The sequence below is a fragment of the Cupressus sempervirens genome, chromosome 1, assembly GCF_028749045.1.
Source record: "Cupressus sempervirens isolate cs-2001-9-10 chromosome 1, ASM2874904v1, whole genome shotgun sequence".
In the NCBI taxonomy this organism is placed as follows: domain Eukaryota; kingdom Viridiplantae; phylum Streptophyta; class Pinopsida; order Cupressales; family Cupressaceae; genus Cupressus; species Cupressus sempervirens.
In genome coordinates, this window is record NC_143118.1 from 404,013,434 (window position 1) to 404,032,490 (window position 19,057).

Sequence of the window (19,057 nt, forward strand, 5' to 3'; positions counted from 1 at the left end):
CTATTGAAAATATCATGAGTCTCTAAAATACTAAAATGTAATCAATCTTGGAGAATTTGAATGATATATTTTTTTTGTTTTTTTACCAGTGCTATGTTTTTTGTAACCATTTGAGCTTATCCTATGTTTGTTGTTGCATTTTCAAAATCTACATAGAATTTTATGTTACTTTTCTAGTTGATGAGATCTTTGGGTTAAACCACTTGCCTCTTCCCTTAGCTTCCTCTCCTCCATTAATAGAGCACAAATTAAATGGACTCTAGGCTCCAAAGGGGAATTCACACTAAACTTTAAATGGAACTGCAAGAGGCAACTCATGACATTTGAGTGTTGGTAGTATTATCAAGGATGACTTCAGCAAAATAATAAAGGTAGCTTCCAAGAAACTTCCACCTAGAACAAACCATATAAGAGAGGCAAATACTCTTCTCCATGTTCTCCTTTTGGCTAAATCATGTATCATTCAAAAGATTTATATTGAAAGATACTAATTATTATCATCCTTTGTATGCACAAAAGGCATTCAACAAGTTGGAGGCTTAATAACATTATGGGAAAAGCTTGGGATATTTAAGGAAGCTTTCCCAAATAAACTACTGCCCATTGCTACATGAAGATAACAAGGAGGTAGACCTTTTATCTAACATTGGTATCAATGAGAGAGTATCTAATTACTAATGAAAACATCCAGCATTAGTCTCACTAGATTCTTTTCCATTCACCGAGTTTGAGTTTAGATGGTTAGAATTCTTAGAGACAATATCGGGGCATCAAGGCAACATTAAAGCCATTGATTAGAAAGAAAGTGAATATAGATAACTTTATTAATAATTTAGGTGACAAGCTAGAAAAAGCCACTAAAGCCATCAAGTTCCTATGGTATTGGGTTAATTGGTCAAGTTGGAGAATGGAGAAAATACCACCTCCTTCTTTAGTTCAGATAGCATAATTACAACATAGAAACTTTTGAAAATTTTGTTACTTATTAGTTGTGTAAGATATGCACTCAACCTCTCCAATGCACACGAGCATACAACAAACATAATTACTCATTTTGATTGCCTAAATTGGCATCAATTTTGAAGAAATAAGACCCAATTTGCTATATGGAGTTAGAATAAAAATATGAGTCCTTCCATTTGATTCTCAATAGTTCACGTTATGAAACCAAAGAAGAATTTTCCCTCTTTGAAGTTATGAACATTCCTTCTTTAACATTTAGACCACTAAGGTGCTTCTATATGACAGTGGCAATATAATTCATCTAATCTTCTGGTAAGGTCCATGAAAATTGAATGTAATGATTTCGAGTGCCTTGTTATCTCAACTATTTCCTTTCCTTGTCTTGAAATAGACAAAGAAAAACTAAAAAGTCTCAAAGATTATCTTCCTTTGAGTTTGGATCAAGTTTTACCACTCAAGCTGTTGTTATATTAAGAATATTTAGTTCATCTTTGCCACCATGCATTTCTTATTTAGGAGCATTTAGGAGTGAATTGCAGATTGTCATACCATCAGAAATAGTGACAAACAACCATTTTTGGCCTATAAACTATGTAAACTTTTCCTTATTGATTTTTTCCATCAAATTCACACCAGGATTGGCCAATGCTAGCTAAAACCCATATAAGCTCAACTAGGTATAATATTGTCTTATATAAGGACATACTTCTCCTATGAAAACATTGTCTCTTTTGAAAAAACCTATTTACCAACTTTAAAATCAATTGTATGTTTCTTATATAATTCCATGAACCTTGTAACATTGATATATAAATTGAAGTTAAAAATAAATATTATTCATCACCTAAAGATGCTTGTTATCAAGGACCCTCTTAAGCTCTTGCAAAATTCTAATTTCATCGGTGTCAATGTTGGCCACTGCTTCAAGAATGAAAATAGAGGAGTGCATCTTTTAAATGTAGTTTAAACTCAATGTGATAGAATTCAGAGTATGTAGAATTTATTAGATTTTCTCAAATCCCCATCAAAAGGTAGATCATGCTGAAAAAGTTTGCATATTTTCATATGAACTATTTAAAAATATTTTGATTTGTGCAAGTAGATCATTTAGAATCACGTAAAATGGTAGATGAAGCTTAAAAAGTTAATATAATTTCATATGAACTACTTAAACAAGTCAATTAAATCTATCCCACATGACACTAAATATCAAATTTGGTAATTGATTCATCTAAAGGTAGCCTCTTTCATGGGGTGATAACAAATAATGAGATTTATTCAAGTAGAAGAAATGGGTGCATTTCACAACTTACAGGGCATATCCAGAATAACATACTGTAAAATATTTTCTTTAACCCAAAGATCCTTTTCATCCTTTATCCATCTCATTAGCCTATATTCAATGGTAGATCATGGCATGTAAATATGTGTGATATGGCTATTTTTTCTATAAATATACTTTATGAAGATGAAATGTGTAGGATCATGTACTATGTTTTATTGGAAACTTGTGGGTGTAAATTATTACTATGAATGATTCAAAATTTACTTAAAATGAATTGATTCTTGGAGATGTTATTTGCAATTTTTGATTTATAAATAGATAACTAACCTTTCTCTTAAGTAGTTTTAGTTGGCAAAATATATTGGAGAATCTATGTGTAGAATGATGATTCCTGGAACTCTTATGGAATCCGTATACTACTCAATATCTCTGTATATTGTGGTGTTTGGGATATTTCTAAGAGCTATAGTATGAGGCCTTGAAACGGTCATTATCAATCTTAGTATAGAAATGACCACCTATAATGAAAGGATACAAACTTTGTTGAGTAAAGTAAGCACTTCATTACTTATTTTACCAATTTATTTTAAGAGGTACTAAATTCAAAACTAACACTATCGAAACAAATGTAATGTATACTTATTTTTTCATGGGTCCCTGGCAATGAAATAATAATAATTATCAACATACCTCTGTGATAAGACCTATCTCAATATCTCCAAAGACCACTCCAAAAAAGCTCCCATGCAAACTAAGAAATCAATTTTGTCCACCTACTAGAGATGATAACCTCCAAGGATATTAATTAAGCCAAGTGTGGCTGAAATTATAATGGAAGAAAGGACTACAAGGGGAGTGTAGTGAAAGAGTGGAGTCAAGAAGAGGAGAGTTAACATCACTCCAATGGTCATCACAATGTTTGATACTACTATCTAGCAGCCACCATTGAATTTTATAGTTGATCTTGAAAAGACACCTAAAAAAACCTCATGTATAGTTAAGCAAGGCTATTCAGTACTAAAACACAAAAACTTTAGTGCCATACCAAGTTCAAAACCTAAAGCTTTAGGAGTCCAAACAAATAAGAAGCCCAAAGACTTACCCATTGTGAGGTAGCAAGAGAAACATGGACCTATAATTTTCATTATGCCAATGGAAATCATCTCCTTATTGCCATCAATATGGTAGTTCTTAGTGAGCCCAAAACTTCTACCAATTGTTATTCCTTCCTATTTTTTATGTCACCTAGATTAGCCTAAATGAATATGATATATGAAGGTATCATGAGAAATAGCCTTGAAGGAGACACTGACCTAATAAAGGAAAAAAAATTCATCTACCTACCATAGTATAGCCAAATTAGGGCTCTACCTGGCTATATCTTCTCTGGCCTTTGCAGTATGAGTGTTCATGTGAAGCACCCAAATTTCTCGGCCACATAGAGATATGGTTCCAAAGAAGGGATTGGGCTAGACACCTACCGAGAACCAATTGATAGCCCAAGAATTTAATTGTTTATTATGGCCAAGCATTCAAAATAATTTATAGGCTCCACTAACTCATTAATAAAAACCTCACCTCTACCTCTCACTAGGAAAGGTCCTATAAACAAGACAATACAGAACCATGGAAAAGTTTTTCACCCATTTTGAAGCTTTATCTTAATCTATATTTTGTTGTGATAAGCTTTCTCCCAATTATTTGTCTTGTCTCTTTATTTCTTTTGTCAATTCCAACAGATAATTTTTTGTTTCTAAACATTTAACTAAAGGAGCAATAATTGGTAAGAGTTGATTAATATAGGAAAATCTAAAAATATATGTTTGATGTTCACTAGGGTTTACAGATCAGAAATCATTTTAAAACCTCTTCTTAATCATATTCTATTGCACTTGTAGTAAACAAAAACATTAGTGAGCTACACTTTATTGCTTGAGACTAATCTACCTAACCTGTGTTATTTTTACTGAGTTAAGTCCAAATCCAGGGCTTCCTTCACATTTTTGGTTGGCTATAAGCAAAAAACTTGAGCCATATGCATTCAATTTATGCCCTATTTCAAATGTTAATGAAGGGTTTTAGATTTAAAAAGTTGAAAGAACGAGGATTACACAAAAATGCTTTGGCCATATGCATTCAATTTACGCCCAGTCTTAAATGTTAGTGAAGAATTTTAGATTTAAAAAGTTGAAAGAACCAAGGATTGTATTTAATAAAGAGAAAGAATGCATGAAAAGGGGCACCAAACTGTCTAGATTATAGGAAGATTCCCTCACTACTTCTAATTTCCAATTATCATTCAAACTCTTCAGCTGGTGTGAAATCTGTGATGAAGACTTTTATTAGGGTTTCTTTCAATACAAAGTCTAGACATAAAATATAACATATATCGCAAGAGGATATCGACTTTAATATTAAGCCTATTATTTAACTAGTTCTTATATGTGTAAATACCTTCAATAATTTAGACGAGAGCTTGGCAAATGTTTTAGTTATTATGGCTCCTAGACTAAAGAGCATAACAAAGTCATTATGGAGGAACTACTAAAAGTATCTAGTTATTTCCTACTTCATAGTTATGGCATGAAATCTCATGAGCAAAGATGGTCGAAATCACTAGAGCTAATGAGAAATCCTGTGAAATCACCAGAGTTCATTCTCTCGCGAAATCACCAAATGTAATGAAAAATTTATTAAACTCAAATGTGTGCTTGAGCATCTTTATCATAATTTTAAATTTGGATATTTTCAACTTGGGAAAACTCATATTGTTGGTTGAAATTTTGACCAAGGGGGAATTTTTTTTTTTTTTGCAACCAACGTGGGAATGAAAACAAAAAATAAGGAGGATTCATAGCTTTGGTCAAAAAATTTGGTAGAAAAATGGGTGCAAATGTACTAGTCCTAGGTCTTGCAGAGCCTTAAGAAGAAGAAAAAGGAGAGTTAAATAGCCTTATAGTTGGCCTTGGCGTTTAAATAGGTGCATTGAGGATGGGAGTTATCTACCCCTAGGTGTAAATGTTCTTCCACTAGGTTATTCAAAAGTTGTTAATTCAAAAGCCAACACTCTAAAAGTGTTGCCTCTTGAACCATCACCTCCTCTGTGCAAGATTTGTTAAGGATACAAGCAAATATCCTCCTCAAATATGGGTACAGTAAGGCATGACAACTCCTATCCAATTTTTTAACTCCCTTTATTAAATAATAAGATTTCTAATTTTGAACATCTTTATCCCCCCTTTCCCACCAACACAATTTTGACTTTCTCTAGTTCCTCTTGAAGCATCTTGATGTAAAAGTAGAGCTTATCCATGGTCATTGAAATATCATCATTTTTTATTTCAAGATTCTCCTGGTTCTTTTCTAAATCCATAGTTCAAGTTCTATCTATTCATGACATTTTCCTTACTCATAATCACAATCATTTGAGGAAGTGTCCAAGGAAAAGACGATGATTGGTAGGTGCTAAGACGACATCAAAAGGATGTAATTAACTATTATGGGAGGCCATGAATGCACAAAAAAAGGTGTAGACTAGGAAAAATAATTAATTTAGACATTATAGTGGTCATTTTAATCTCAAATGATAAACATCTTGAATGCAAGTCACTTAAAATTTGTCTACATTGAACTATATAAAACATGTAATGATGAATATGTGATAAATTTTTCTTTTCTAAGAATAGAAAGGACCTACTAAAGGTGAGAATGATGATATATGTATTTCTCCCTAAATTTTGTTAGTATTGTGAAATTAGTTAGATCCCAAGTGGGCTTGGCTAAAAAAAAATCAAACTGAAACACTTGACCTTTATTTTTCAAACTGTAACTTTCTACTTGAAAGCCTCTGAGACTAATTTTAAAAATGACTAAAACACCTGACTGAGCAATAAAAATAAACATATTGATTATTTTTTCCACATTCTCTTACCCTATTAGATCTTGTTTCATGATGACACCTGGGTCAAAAGATATTGACTATCAAAGTTGCCTTCTCTGAATTGCTTGCAAACAAACATGTTAGCAAACTATAAAATGTGTTCAGTTTTGGCTTCAAAAATAAGTCAAACTAATAGTTGAGGGCATGAAAAATGAAGCATTAGTTGATTTTCATGAGGAGAGTATAAATGTATGATTTGGGATCATGAAAAATAACTAGTCGTGTTTGGTAAATGTGCGAAGTTAGGTATTTAGAATTGCAAAACTAGGAACATTGGTAGAAAAGTGACTTTTACAAATGGAAAGGACTTGGGAAAGTGTGCATATGGATTGATCAAGACTCAAGAATTGGTAGAATTAAGGTATCTTTAGAGTAGAACATAATGTTATAATCCATTTTGTCTCATATATCATTGATTTAGAGTTATGACATCCTCAACAAGGGTACTGATCAATTTGCACTTTTTGACACCAGTAAAACTTTACAAATTACATTTGAGAACTAATCAAATGGATTTGTAATAGGTTCAAGACTGAAAAATAAAAAGTGGCTGACCTTTAGAAGACAACGCAAAAGGAATTTTCTCATTTCAATCAACTGAGTCAAAGTTATAACTGGTGAAATAGGCCTTCTTAATATTTTGAACAATTTGCATCAGCACAACAAAAATAAACAACCAACATTCAAGGATTAAAAACCTAGACAAAACATATCAAAATTACTCAAAAACTAAAACATAGGTTCTTTTATAGGCTTTCTGTCACTATTTGACACTTGAGAAAAAATGCATATCTGAACATAGCTTTAAACAAAACTTCACATAATGACTTAGAATGAAAATTTATCATTAGGAGAAATATGGACATGTTCAAAGAAAATTATTAGAAACATAAAATACGTATAGGCCTGAAAAGGATAATTGGGTACTCATGCATTAAATGCACTTATAGGGACTTAATATGACTCAAAATTTTAGAATGGTACTCAAAATGGGAATGTAAATTTGAGTCCCATTAGGTGGTAATTGGTTCCATTCCTCTCCTATGGATTGACTTGTTGGAGTATCCTATATCTTCTCCCCCACCATCTTAGTGCCAACAAGCATGAAATTAAAATCTGAGAGGTCAAAGACATTTGTCTCTTAACCCTACATATATGCAATCCACTATTTTTGCTCATCCTCTAAAGTATGCACTTGAATACATTCTTTTAGAATGGATGTTAGCATTAGAGTGGAGCTTTTTCTTCTTTCTTCTTATGTGGTCATAGCCAAGTAAGTCCTCTAACTCAAGGGGACATATTCAATTTATTCCCCTTCTTCTTCCATTTTGGATTTAGGAATGGTTTCTGGCACCTATGGGGGAGGAGTATTATTTTTCTTCAATTGTCCTCTATGTGACCCTTCCATAGTGGACTCAACCCTTGCCTTCTTTGGAATTGAGGGGAGGCTTCTTCTATTGATCTTAGATTGGTTTTCACAAGTGAGTGTTAACACGCTTAAGCTATTTACTTAGTTCATGCCAAACTAGTAATACATGTCAAGCACAACATGTAAATATTAGACCATGCTGAGTTGTAATGAGTTTCAAGTCACTCAAGTGCCAAGTAGATAGACTAGGTCTAGTAATGCAGGTGCCAAGTAAATAGTGGATGTTGAGTAATGTAGGTGCCAAGTCATAATATAAAGATCAATGCATGCCAAACATCAAAGACTTCATATGTCGAGTGTCATAGTTTTAACATATTTGTTTGTAGTGGCACAAACAACTATGTAAACTATTTTTGAGCTAACATAAGATTATATTTCTATATTTTGGAGATAAGGATGAATCATTATTTTAATTCCTATGCAATTACATGTAGCCAAATAGAAAATGGAAAGGATTAAGCGAAGAAATGGATGAATCTCAGTCATAGATTCATACCTAACCCTAAGCCACCAAAGTCTTCTTAAGGAGGACAAAGGCCTAAACTCTTTAGGGATGAATGATAGAATTGAAGGAGTGAAGAAGATAGTTTGCAAGTAGAGCATTCATGGTGACTTAGAAGTGAGAGTAAATTGTAGATCAATTAGAATACAATAGAGGATAGAGTAAAGGATACAACATTGATACATCTGATCAAGAAGGATCAAGAAAGTATTATTTAGAGGTGATATGCTATCAGGAAAGCAAGTGCTAACTGCAAGATCTATGCTAAGACATTTTAATAGGTGATTTTAGTCAAATCCCTTAACAAACTAGTCCTAAAAAATTGTATGAAATCCTTTAATAAGGTACTTAGTTGTAAGTTGAAGTCCTCTAACAAGGCACACCTCTAATAGGGTGTTGAAATCCTCTAAAAAGGTGAGACCTAACAGTCTTTGTAAGCCTTTAACAAGGTAGATCTTTCACAGGGTAGATCATATATTATGGTCAAAACATTGTAACCTTCATTGGATACACTTTATTACTATAGTAGTGAACATTTTGGGGTGACATCCCTACCTCTATTTTACCTTCTCACTTGGAGGGTTTTTGGGTAATCATATCTAGTGTTATGTGTGTGAATGCTTACATGTTTACCTTATTTAGATGTCTATGCTTTACATTTTATTTCAGCTTACTCATTGAATGCATGAGATGGATGTGTGGTGAAATTTTTATGGTTCAAGTTTAAACTATTGATTCACCCACACCCCCCCCCTCCCCCTCTCCAAACTAGAAGTTTACCTTTCTTACTGTAATTGCAAAAATTGGTATTAGAGCACTGTTCTCTAAAAGAGAAGCTTTTTAGCTTTGAGGAAAGATATTGAGATGGAAGTCTACAAGTTGGGAAAGACTATTGAGAATTAGGATATTGCAATACATCTCATACTACATAATTGAATCAAGCAAGAGAAGATTTAAAGAATTCCTTGAAGAGAAGGAAACAAATGGCTATTACAGAGAATGACACACAATATAAAGAGATAGACACTACTAAGCTATTTGCAAATGAATACTCTAATGAATTTGATGCAATAGTTGTAGATCTAATGAAAAAGAATAGAGTACAAGTTGATGAAATCAAAAAATCTCAAGTTAGAGCAAGAATCAAAAGCTATACTACTATGTGAGGTAATCGAATAGAAAAAGAAAGCTATGGAAGACAAAGCCATGATTGAAGAAGACAAAAGAATTCTAGCCAATAGACTGGAAGTGAAGTCAACAGAGCTAACCAAGATTTCTAGCATGTAATTGGATACTCTAAGTCAAATAATGAATGCCAACAATGAATTGAATGTCAAGGATATTGAGATAACTACATTAAAGTTACAGAATGAACAATTATAGAGTGACCTAAAGAGAGAAAAGGAATTTTTTGAAAGTTTCAACAAGCCAAATGAAGCCATCAAATACTTTGAGCAATTATTGAGATCATCTAGATCCAACAATGATACATCAGGACTAGGCTATACAAGCACTGAAGAAGGAGAATCATCCAAAAGTATAGAAGAAAGGAACAACAAAGGTTAGAACCCAAACCTACTTGTCATATTTATGGTAAGAAAGGACATACTACTAATGTGTGTAGGAGACAAACTACAAATCAGAATGTCAAGCCTAATAACATGATTCATTTTCATAAATGCAACAAGTAAGGTCATCAGGCACATGAATGTAGAACTAGGACCATGCATACACAAATATTTGAAGGATATTGCTACAATTATCAAAAGTATGGACATAGAGATTTTGAATGTAGATCCAAATCCATGTGGACACGAAATAGGCAAACAAAGGTAAAGAACAATAAAAACTCTTATAATTGGGATTACAATACAAGATATAGCTATCATTATCATCAAGAATATGGACATGTTCCTAATAATTGTATTAAGACACACTTCAGTGGTAATTACAAAAGACAATTAAGTCAAACTACATGTTTTAGCTCCTTGAAGGTTGGTCACATCAATAGGTATTATTCAACTAGGTCAAAGGCACCAAGTTGTGGATTTGATAAAGGTAAAGGCAAGGTAGGTGTTGAATACATCAGAGATGAGATAAATAAGACATGGAAAAAGAAAGATGTTTACAACATATCAAATGGAGAAGGGATCACTTTGCCCAATGGGTCAATTGATCACACCTCATCAAACTAGGAAAACAATAGGTATGTGAGACTGATATTTAAAGGCTATATCATGCATCAATTCCAAAAGAAGATAGTAATAAAAAGACTAGATTAGCATGAATAAAGATGCAAGATTTTGTTATAAATTCAAGACAAATCTTTAAGTTTTCCATGTTGTTGCTAAGCATTAAAATTTTTCTATATGTGTTGAGTGGAATGCTAGAAGATGTCAAGATATCAGACTAGGTAGTTGATGCTGAGCTCATAGTGGCTGTCGAGTGATGGCAGTATCAATGGATGTTGAGTGAACTTGAAATTGGTTTATGTTGAGCTTACAACTATGTAAGCACTTAGTATTAAATGCAAGGTTTTCAAAGGGTATATGATTGATTTTATCTCATTTTTCATTATTTCAAATTTGAAGAAGAGTGAGAAGAGTAGAAGGCAATTTGGAAATCCATTCAAAGTAGTTGCAAAAGATTTTAGCAGCGATATCATGCCAGTTGATTAGATTTCTAAGGTATTTATCAAGAGTTGAGCTATGTAGTTTTAGTTTCCATAAACCCTAGTTTGACACAATGACATCAAGTTCAAAAAATGTTGAAGGGAAGGAATTTTTAAATGTTTAGCTAGTTAGTAATGAAGTTAAGCAGCCCATGTTTAAATCCATTCTTGACATTGCTTATAAAAAAGTCCCTTCTAGCACACTATCAATGATCACACCAAACATAATAATGGTACAAGATGTGAGAAAATGATATAACTACAAGATAGGAAGCATTGGTGATATGGGAATAAGAGGTGCATACAACAGGTTGTGTGAAAATAGTGTTCTAAAAGAAGAATTCAAGACTATTGAGAAAAAGGGTTTAACATGAGCCCTAGATTTTGAAAATGTATTTAAGATAGAGTGGAAATGAATAGTACTGAGCCAAATTCATTATGCTTCCTTATGGCTAGAGAGTGGACCTATCAAATTAACCAAGAGAATAATTCATAGGGTTATTGGGTACCCAACCCTATATTGGCCTAAGACACTAAGAAGTTATTTCAAAGAGATGATTGAGAAGAATATTGGAGTAATTTGGAATAAGAGAGGTATGACAATAGATACAATCATAGATCCTCTTATTAACTTTTTTGTAAGGGTAATAACACATAAGTTCTATCAATCTAGTAGATTGAATAGTGTACCCTGTATAGTTGTGGATGTTGGTTACAAGATTGTTACGAAAGATCATACATATGATCTAGCAGAGCCACAACTACAATAACTGATGGGAATCTTGGAGAAATCAGGAAAACCAAGATTGCACAATTCAAGTTTGGTTTTATATTGATTTGAATATTCTTTTATGTACAAAACACATTCCCTTCATTTGGTATTATGTGATGGAAGACTAACAGATCAATTGTAATACAAATTGGTGAATACATTGAGCAACTAGGAGAGAATTTTTAATCCTTAATCACTAGCTACTTTGAAGATTTCAATAAGTCAATGAAGGAGAGGCTAAGGATACTAGTTTCTTTAGTTGAGAAACATTATAATGATGTATGTTTTCTTGTTGATGCTGACTACACATTTGTACAAGCTACCACACCAAGGTTAAGATAGTTGAGACCCTTAGGATATGAGGTAAATGTAGATGAAGCCTCAACAACTATAATAGCTCTACTAGTAGAGGAAGTGGAAAAATTTGAATTTTTTTTTGGAAATTATGAGATGGTAAATTCCAAGATTACTATGGAACTAATAAATGCATCAGTTATATAGAAGAAGGACAAGCTGGTAAAGAAATTGGAAGCTAAATTTGGAGAAGGTGCCAAGGAGGAAGAGGAAGAAGAGGAAGAGGATCAAGAGGAAGAAGAAACTCAAGCTCAAGAACCTCTAGTATTGACATAGGGCATGGGAGAAGATAAAGAATAAGAGGAGACTAAAGTGTCAAGGGAGAAGAAGTTGAGGAAGCACCTGCTCTTGCAGAGAAAAAGAAAAGGCAAAGGCACAGTCAGTGGAAAGGACAAAGAAACTTGTCAAACCAAGTCAACCAAACCCCAGTACACCTACAACTAGAGCCAACACACATGCTACAACACAAAAGGCTAAGGAAAAGAAAAAGAAAACAAAGCAAAGAGGTCAGGAGAAAAAAAAGATAGAGAAGGAAGTATGTGGCATAGCCAATCGATGAAGAGAAGACAGAGTCAGATGACAATAGCCAACTCAAGGTGGTGATTCATAATCCTCTCTCAGATCTTGAGAATTTATGTGAAAATGTAAAGAACAATGCAGATCTATCAAGCTTTGGTCATTTTGATTTTGATAAATTGGGTAAAGTGGAGAAAAACCAAGTGGAAGAGAAACTATATGCCATGATGTCAAAGTTTAAGACAACACCACTAGAATTTTTCAACTCTATACTTAAGAATCTATATGACATTGTTGAGAAAAAATGACATTATTGTTTGAATTTGGAAAGACAAATTAGGGAGACCACACTAGCCCAAGTAATGTCAAAATTGACTACAGGACAAATTTCTAAGGCTATAAATAAATATGTAGTTAGATTCACACCTAAATAGAAAGCCTTTAGCATTCTCCAAAATAATATTAAGGATGTTGTTAAGAAATCAAGACAAATATGGAAACTCATTAATGGGTTAACCACAGTGAAGAAAGGAGAGACTGAACCTTTAGAGGTTAAAAATGATGAAAAAGAACATGATGACAGAGATAACATAGTTGGAGGAGAGATAGAAGTGAAAGAAGATGACAAGGCAACGACCGAGCCTAAGTAGCAAGAAGAATAGAGTGTGCATGACACACAATTACTGAGTGTTAGTCTTGCCCATGACACAACCAAAACTACTAAAATTATAACTGTCAAGGATGTCTCTAATCCATCAACTTAGAACATCAATCCTCTTACTATTGAAGACTTGAACAAAATATTAGATCAATCTACATTGCAAGCCAAACTTAGTGGCAATCCTATTTTAGTTAGCATAGATGAACTATAGAAGGTAGTAATTGATATTACAAGGGAAAAGGTGAATCCACAAGAACCACCTTCTATCATCCCTTCAATTACTCATGTACAACCTTTGGTTCAAATGATAGAAACTATATCTACCAAGGTTGATACAATTGTTAAAGTTGATACTGTTGAGAAGAAGACAATAGAAGAGAAAGACACCATTGTAGATTAGAAAGAAACAAATTAGATAGACTCATCTATACCTACAGCACAAGGACAAGATGCAAATAAAGTCATAGTGATAGACCAAGACAAGCCTAAAGAGAGTGAGCTAACATCAAAGGTGAAGGAACAAGTTTCCATCCAAGCATTAGTAGCTTTACCAGTATCTGGTACTCCTTCCACACAAACTCTTCAAAAGTCAAGCATAGATGCTACTCCATTTCAAATCTTAGTGTCATTCCCAAGCTTACCAAAAATTGAAAAGGTAATTCACTATGGAGATATCACTCTTGATGAAGAAATTGTTATTCCAAAGTATGATTATGATATTGTGACACTAGAACAAATAGGCATACTACAGTAGGCCTTAGAAAGGAAAAAGCATCAAGAAATGCTTAGGAGAGAACATAGGCAAAAGCAATCACTTCAAGATATGAAGGACATCTTTCTAGATACATTCAATATGCCAACTCTTGAAGAGACCAAGCCACTAATAAAACAATTGATAGGCATAGTAGAGAATGTTAGTAATGAAGACCTTGATACAAAGGCTAAACTCTTAAAATGGTTAGAAAGAAATTCCAAAATAAAGTCAATGAGAAAATATCTAGCGATATAGCACTTACACAAGTTGCATTGGAAACAGAGGTTGAGGATGTGAAGAAAGTACTTGAGAATATATTCTCATTATACACAAAACTATATAATCCTACACTCTTCACCCAATAGACCAAAAGTCACATTCTAAGTTTGGAAAGCCAAATATCTACATCATGTGCAAGATTACCATCAAATCCAGCTCAAAGTGAGAAGAATTTTAGGAAATTGATTCAATCATAGAGTCAATTAGTTGTTTTGACAAAAAATGAGGCTAACATAAGAGCCAAATTGACAAGCATACAAGCAATCCTCACCCCACATATGGAGATACTGCACAAGGAGCTAGGCTATGCTAAAACTCTATTGAAGAAAGACCCCAATCTTTCTACTCTAGATGGTTTAGTCCACCTTGTTGTCAAGCTTTCAATCCAAATTAAGTCGTTGGATATTGTATGTGATAACTAGGATATAGACCTCAAGATCATAATGGATGTCCATAAATCTTTTTTGGACAAACACACAATAAGTGTATAGCCCATTTGACGTAAGTGTCGAAAAGGGGAAGAATAAAATGAAGGAATAAAATAATATGGGGGAGTATAAGCAAAGGGGGATAATAAGAGAGAATAAGAAAGAAAGAGCATAGTAGCAAAGATATATCAGTTGAGGAAAAGTAGGTATACAAGAAGTATATGAAAATAGAACATTGAAGTCAAAATGTATCAGTAGAGACACATTTACTCAAAAAGGAGTATAGAATTTTGGTTACATAAAAAACATATTAACTCAAGGGGAGTTATCAAATTTTGAGGTGTACAAGTTATTGTAAAATTTTGAAATTTTGAAGTTTTGTATGTAAGCTAAGTCATGGATGTGTTATGCTCAAGAGATTAAGATGATAATATATATTCAAGTGTTTTTGGCACTCATGTCAAAGGGGGAGATTTTTTTATCTTAGATTGGTTTTGACAAGTGAGTGTCAACACACTTAAGCTATTTACTAAGTTCATGCCGAACTAGTAATACATGTCAATTACAACATGTAAATAGTAGACCATGTCAAGTTCCAATGAGTGTCATGTCACTCATGTGCCAAGTCACTCAACTACCAAGCAGATAGACCATGTCGAGTAATGTAGGTGCTGAGTAAATAGGGGATGTCGAGTAATGCAGGTGTTCTATCCAGTATAAATATTAGTGCATGTTGAGCATCACAGACTTCATATGCTGAGTGACACAATTTTGACATATTTGTTTGTAATGGCACAAACAACTATGTAAACCATTTTTGAGCTGACTTAAGATTATATTTTGATATTTTGGAGATAAGGATGAATATCTATTTTGATTCCCTATGCAATTATATGTAGCCAATCAGAAAATGGGAAGGATTAAGAAGCAAAATGGATGAATCTCAGCCATAGATTCATACCTAACCCTAAGCCACCAAAGTCTTCTTAAGGAGGACAAAGCCCCAAACTCTTTAGAGATGAATGATAGAATTGAAGGAGCAAAGAAGATAGTTCACAAGAAGAGCATTTGTGGTGACTTAGAAGTGAGAGTAAATTGCAAAATTAGTTAGAATAGAATAGTGGATAGAGTAAAGGATATAGCATTGAAGCATCTGATAGAGAAGAATCAAGAAGACATTATTTAGAGGTGATTTGTTATCAGGCAAGAAAGTGCCAACTGCAAGATCTATGCTGAGACATTTTAATACATGATTTCAGTCAAATCTCTTAATAGAGTAGTCCTAACAAATGATATAAAATCTTTTAACAGGGTGCTTACTTAGTTGTAAGTTGAAGTCCTCTAACAAGGCACACTTCTAACAAGGTGTTGAAATCCTCTAACAAGGTGAGACCTAATAGTCTTTGTAAGCATTTAACAGGGAAGATCTTTCATAGGGTAGATCATATTTTATGGTCAAAACATTGTAACCTTTATTGGATACTGTTAGAAAGGTTAATCTTTCCTTGGATATATTTTAATTGGGATATTCCAAGGGTCCCTACATGTAGTTTGTCCACTTGTACACATGTGGAGGACATGTCATTGTTTGTCCTTTATTCCACATGTAAGGACAACTCTTGTTTATTTCTTTATTTAGTTTATCCTCCTTAAGAGGATTGTGACACTTTGCACACACCTATTATGAATGTGGCATTCATAAAAATGGGAGTTACAAATGCAACTCCTCTCTCATCTCTATATAAGAGATGCTCCTCCTTCTTTCTTCACAACAACACACCACTCTAAGCACTTGATGTTATTGTATTGAGCTATCTTTGCTCCAACACTCTCTCTCTCTCTTCTTTAGGCATTTGCCTTCATTCATAATAACTCACAAGGGGTTTTCTTTTCTTTCCCCTTATAAATCCTTGTCTCCATTGTTGAACCATCTTGGTGTATGCTCTTGGAGTTGCTTATCTTATGGTAACATTGTTTCACACTTAACTTACTTGGATTGTTTCTCATTCCTTGCTCAACATTATTCATTTCTTACATGGTATCAGAGCTTGGTTATCTAATCCTTGTTTTAAGTTTTGTGGTGAAGGTTGCCATTCATTGGAGCACACCTTATTTGGAGACGTTATTGAGAGAAGAAGATTGTGTTGTGATCTTAGCTCGTTTTAACTAATCTTGTGCATGCAAGCTTCATATTTTTTACTAACCCTCTTTGGAAGGCTTGCCGCCAAAGGGTTTTCTTGCAAAGCTTCATATTTTTTTTACTAACCCTCTTTGGACGGCTTGCCGCCAAAGGGTTTTCTTGTAAAGCTTCATATTTTTCACTAACCCTCTTTGGACAGCTTGCCGCCAAAGGGTTTTCTTAGTAAATTTTAATTTTTTTGGTTTGTTTTGGACGGCATGCCGCCAAAACAAAACATATTACATTGGTAAAGCTTTTTATAAAAACACAATAGTAAAGCTTTCTATCTCTCTATTTTTTTTTCTCTTACTTCATTTATCAAAAAAAAAAAAAAAAATTTCTTTAGGAAAAAAAAATATATTTTACTACTTTGTGTTTTAAAAAAAAAAAAAACAAAAAAAACATAGTGCAAAGTTTTATATATATATAAAATAAAATTTAAAAAAAAAACATTCTTTTATAGGGCGGCCGCGCCACCCGCGCGCCACCCCGTGCCTCAGCGAAGCAACCACCGCCGAAGGCACTGTTTCAATATCTCTGCATTTTGGCCTGGGACCTTCCTCAGCAGCTTAACATTTAATCTGCCGAAGCATTTTGGCCACCATCTCTGCACCACCGGTCCCGATTCGTGCCGCCGCGCAAACCCCGCCGTTGCAGATTTGCGTCGCCGCGCAAACAGCCGCCGGTTCAAACTTCCGCTGCCGTCGGTGCAGCTTTGCACCTCTGCGACCCTTGCTGCGCGCAACCGCCACTCTGTGTGCTTTTTTTAAAACCCCCCACAACCGCTTCCTCCGCTCCCACCACGCGACGACCACCGACTTTGGCCGCTCCCGCCACGCGGCAACCACCGCCCGCGGATCGCCGCTCCCACCACGCGGCGACCACCGACCGCGGCCCTTCTTTCGCCACGCGGTAGCCACCGCCCGCTCCCCTCCATTTTCCAATTTAAAAAAAATGGTTCCCCCTCTTTCTTTTCCAATTTTGTTTTAACTAAAATTAATCCAACTTTAATTGTTTAAATTACTTTTTAATTTTCTCTGTCACCATTAGTTAAAATTAAAAAAACCAAATATTCTTAAAAAAAATAACATAAAATAATAAAATATAAAATTAAAAAAAAACAATTTTGTTCAACTCATAAAATTTTAATTTTTTTTTTCTCCAAATCATCTGATTCTCAAATTAAGGGCATTTTTTTATTTTTTCCCAAAAAGCGAAGAATTTTTTCCTAATCATGTCAACATTAATTCCAGAAATCAAACTTAATTATTCGAATTATCATTCTTGGAAAACTCATATCTCATTTATTTTTCATTTTAAACATCTCTTCGAAATAGCCACTGACCCTTCTCTTGAGCCTGGTTCAGCGGCTACTCAAGATGAGAAAGATACTTGGAAAGCTAAAAATGAAGAAGCTTCAGGGTTAATTGGTATTTCTATTATTCTAGATTTATATGTCTTAATTGCTCACTGTTCTAAAGCTCATGATGCATGGTCCATCTTGAAAACCAAGTATGACAGTGGCGATGAATATCGCAAAATACAATTGCAAGATCAACTCGAAGATCTCAGGTATGCAGATTTTAAAGGTATGGATGAATTCCTCTTAAAATTTGATTCTCTTAAAAGTCAAATTATCACTTTAGGTGTTCAATTAGAGGACATTCGTTTAATCCATCTTATTCTTAAAAAATGTCTTCCAAGATAGTTTCAACAGTTTATAACCAATATTCATGCACAGCTTGCTATTCCTACTTTATCTACTCAGTTAACTTATGTTATTTTTCAAACTTTATTGAGACAGGAAGAAGCTAAGCTAATTCAGTTTGGTACTCTCAAATCAACTGAACATGCATTTGTCTCTAGAAATTCAACTAATAATTTTCGTTCCAATAATCATAATTACAAGCAATCTAATTCAAATAACACCAACAATAAATTTCATCCCAAATATAATAATACCCATCATCCTAATAATACTCGTAATACTAATAATCAAAGGAACCATTCCAATTCCAAACCTCATTGTTCTTATTGTGGTAAAGATGGTCACCTTGTCAATAACTGCTTTGAAAAACAAAATGATAAAAAACCTATGAATCATAGTACCAATCATCAAACCTCAAACCATAGAAAAGGTAATTCAACTAGTTCTAATCCTCGTCAAGCTTTTACTTGTAGCTTTAATCTTTGTAAACCTTTAGAATGGATTGTTGATAGTGGTGCATCACAACATGTCACCTCTCATAAAGAAATTTTTGATTCCTTACAACCTGATATTGCTAACATTCCTATTCAGTTAGCTAATAATCAGACATGTAAAG

The 19,057-nt window shown here is 33.8% G+C and overlaps 1 pseudogene; it reads right to left on the reverse strand.

The window, feature by feature from the left end:
- Positions 1–1,226: 1,226 nt before the first annotated feature.
- LOC149578003 (sulfate transporter 3.1-like) overlaps positions 1,227–19,057 on the reverse strand; it is a 198,078-nt pseudogene continuing 180,247 nt past the window's right edge.